At 32.0% G+C, this 3,507-nt stretch overlaps 1 protein-coding gene across 4 annotated transcripts in view; it reads left to right on the forward strand.

The window, feature by feature from the left end:
- The window catches only part of LOC111687833 (serine-rich adhesin for platelets), a 240,311-nt gene that overhangs the window by 93,196 nt on the left and 143,608 nt on the right, over positions 1-3,507 (forward strand). The gene's annotated exons all lie outside the window — the stretch shown is intronic.

Raw genomic sequence — 3,507 nt, forward strand, 5'->3', positions numbered from 1 at the left:
ACAACAATTCTACCGATCCTTCAAATTGACAATTTTTTAGACGAACACATTATTCCACAAATGATATACCAAATTAAAGTGCAATCATAATGCTTTAAAATGATGCATAAATGACTGTCATAGCATGAAAACTGTAAGAGTAATTCACAACCATATCGGAACTTCAAATTACCGCCTTTTTAAACCTGGGAAAATAATTCTATCGATCTATCCAACTGGCCATTATCTTAAAATACATTATGCAATAAATTATATACCAAAACAAACGGCAATTTTAATGCTTTAAAATGGTTAATTGCAACTATATGGGAACCTCAGATTACTGCGTTTATTAAACATAGAACAATAATTCTACCGATCTATCAAATTGACCAATTTGTAAAAACACACATTAATGTACAAATGATATACCATATTAAAGTGCAATCATAATGCTTTAAAATGATGCCTTAATGACTGTCATAGCGTGAAAACTGTCAATGTTATTTGTAGCCATATCGGAACCTTAAAATACCGCGTTTTTAAAGCTGTGAAAATAATTATACCGATCTATCCAATTAGCCATTTTCTAAAAATATATTATGCAACAAATTATATACCAAAACAAATGGCAACTATAATGCAATAAAAAGATATATAAACGACTGCTGTTCAAACTAATTGAACATACATAAGTATGTATACTTCATGTGTGTTTTAAATAAAATAAACTCTTTATTAGGAAAATATGTTTGTAATAAAAACAAAAATACCAACATTTGTATTAATAATGTTTGTATTTTCCTTATTTTTAAGTATTTAGTTTTAAATTTCAGTATAATATTATCTATCTTATAATAAAAATAATGTGTGCATGGGTAAAATATATAAGAAACCCAAATCAGTTCACACTTACGGTCTTATCACATGTATAGATAATAAATTTGTTATGATAAGACATACGCAAGTGCGTTGGGATTTTACACATGTGTAAAACAACCCTTATTTCTCGCACATGTGTTTTAAAACATATATTTAGTTTAGTTTTAAGATTTTTGTTCTTAGTTATTAAGTTTTTGATTTTATAAATAAAGTGAGTGTCTTACAAACATTCAAAGCGAAAAGTTATTTTGTGCATGGTCCTTCGACAAAAAATTGAACCAGAAAATAAAATAAAATTAGGTTTTTATTAACAAATTTATTTTTGAGAAAAAATAAATACAAATTAAAATAAGCGTTTATCTTGGCTTTAACAAAGATAAGTTTAAAAAAAAAATATAAAAGGAAACACAATCATCATGGCAGCTATTCCTAAAATTTTGGAACGCCAAAAGGTTATTGGGGACGAAATTGTATGTATACATACAAAATTGGACGATCGACCAATTCGTCTACCAAAATTAAATGATTTTAAAAAACGTGTTTTAAAGTTCAAAGATGAATTTAGAGCCAATAATGAAACGTTATCAAAATATGGAAATAAGTCCGAAGATTACTTCACACAAGGATATTTTGACTACATCACAACAATCATCAAAGAAATAGATGAAATCATCATAAACGAAGAGAGTAGAACTGAAAAAGCGACTGAAATATCGTCAATAAATAAGGACACAAAAATAATGGAAGTAACTTATGTGACAGAATATGCGCAGAAGCACACAATTAACGAAGAGTTTTCTAAGATGGCAAATTCACTCAAAGAATTATGTGATGAACTGATCACAAATATAGAAACACTATCAATAACCAGTCTACCAATAAAGCAAAAGCAGTTAGAAAGTAGATATCAGCGCATGTTGAATAAATTTAAAAAAGTTCCCGAAGCAATGAACATAGATGGATTATTGACAGAAACCGAGGATTATTATAAAGCTTTAAAAATAATTAATAATAAAAAAGGAGATGCAGAAAGCACTCCCAAATCAGCAAGTAACATTGATTTTTCCAGTTCTGCGAACCTCTCAAAAATAAAAATACCCGAATTTGAAGGGAATATAAACGACTGGGCATCATTCTACGACTTATTTAAAAGTTTAGTGCATGATTGCCATCAGCTTTCCGACGTAGAAAAAATGTACAGGCTGACGACCTCACTTAAAGGCGAGGCAAAAAAGTTGATTCAGCATTTAAATATTACTTCCAATAATTATGAAGCTGCGCTGGAGATCCTTAAGCAAAGGTACGAAAATAGAAGATTGCTGTTCACTAACCAGGTTGATATATTGCTGGATCAACCAATAGTGGATAGTGAATCTTCAGCTAGCCTTAAACAACTGTTGGATACAACAAACAGTTGCATTTACATTCTTAAGGGGATGAATCTAAAATTAGAGGATGCCGAACCTTTTATAGCCCTCATTTCACTCAATACAAAACTCATGCCTTAACTGCAACCTAAACAACTACTCCACACCGGAATGCAGGAAGTTTTTGGCTTTGTCTACGGCTGAGAGACGAAAATTAGCTTATAACAACAGATGGTGCTTCACCTGCATTGAACATAAAAGTAACAAGTGGTGCTCTAGCAAAATAAAATGCTGTCATTGTGGAAAAGGTCATCATAAAATTCTTCATCTTATCGAAGAAAATAAAGACAAATCCCAAACATCATCAATGACCACAAAAGGATCTACTACAACATCAGTACTTCTGGCAACAGCACAAGTTAAAGTACAAGCGGCAAATGGGGAACAGTTGATGTTGAGGGCGCTAATTGATCAAGGTTCACAAATAACAACATTGTCAGAAGAGGCATCACAACTTTTACGTCTACCAAAAACCAGATGCAAAACGGAAATCCATGGTCTCGGAGGTGCAGTAGTTGGAGTCTCAAGCGCAAAAACAAAACTAGTATTAAGGCCAAGATTCTTAAGCAACAACTTGGTGGAAACGGAAGCATTAATACTGCCTCGTTTAACAGGAGCTCAACCAAGTCAATCATTTGAAAATGACATCGAGGAATGGAAGAACTTTATTCTTGCAGATCCTTCCTTTAATGAATCAGATAGGATAGATATTGTAATTGGAGGCGATATAATTCCACATATCATTAAAGAAGGCGTTCATAAAAAAGGGGCGTGTTGGCGCAATCAACAATATTTGGATGGATACTCTCAGGTGTTATTAATAAAAAGACAAAACCTGAAAAAGTCGTGTCAGCTACCACCACCAACCTAGAACGCTTTTGGGAAATAGAAGAAACATCATTAGAATTCAATAACCATGAAGAAGATGAGTTTTGCCAGGAACTATTCAAAACATCAACCAAAATTGATGACTCCAATCGGATTGTGGTAAATCTACCGATTAAAAAAGATAATAACGAACTTGGTGAGTCAAAAAAGCAGGCAGTAGCTAGACTGCTCTCTATGGAGAAAAAATTTAATTCAAATCCTAAATTGAATGAACAATATATAAAGTTTATGGAAGAATATGAAAGATTGGGTCACATGAAATTAACAACAAACAACAGTGGAAAATATTATCTTCCTCATCAAGCTGTAATCAGAGAAAACAGCTTAACCA

The sequence above is a fragment of the Lucilia cuprina genome, chromosome X, assembly GCF_022045245.1.
Source record: "Lucilia cuprina isolate Lc7/37 chromosome X, ASM2204524v1, whole genome shotgun sequence".
Lineage (NCBI taxonomy): Eukaryota > Metazoa > Arthropoda > Insecta > Diptera > Calliphoridae > Lucilia > Lucilia cuprina.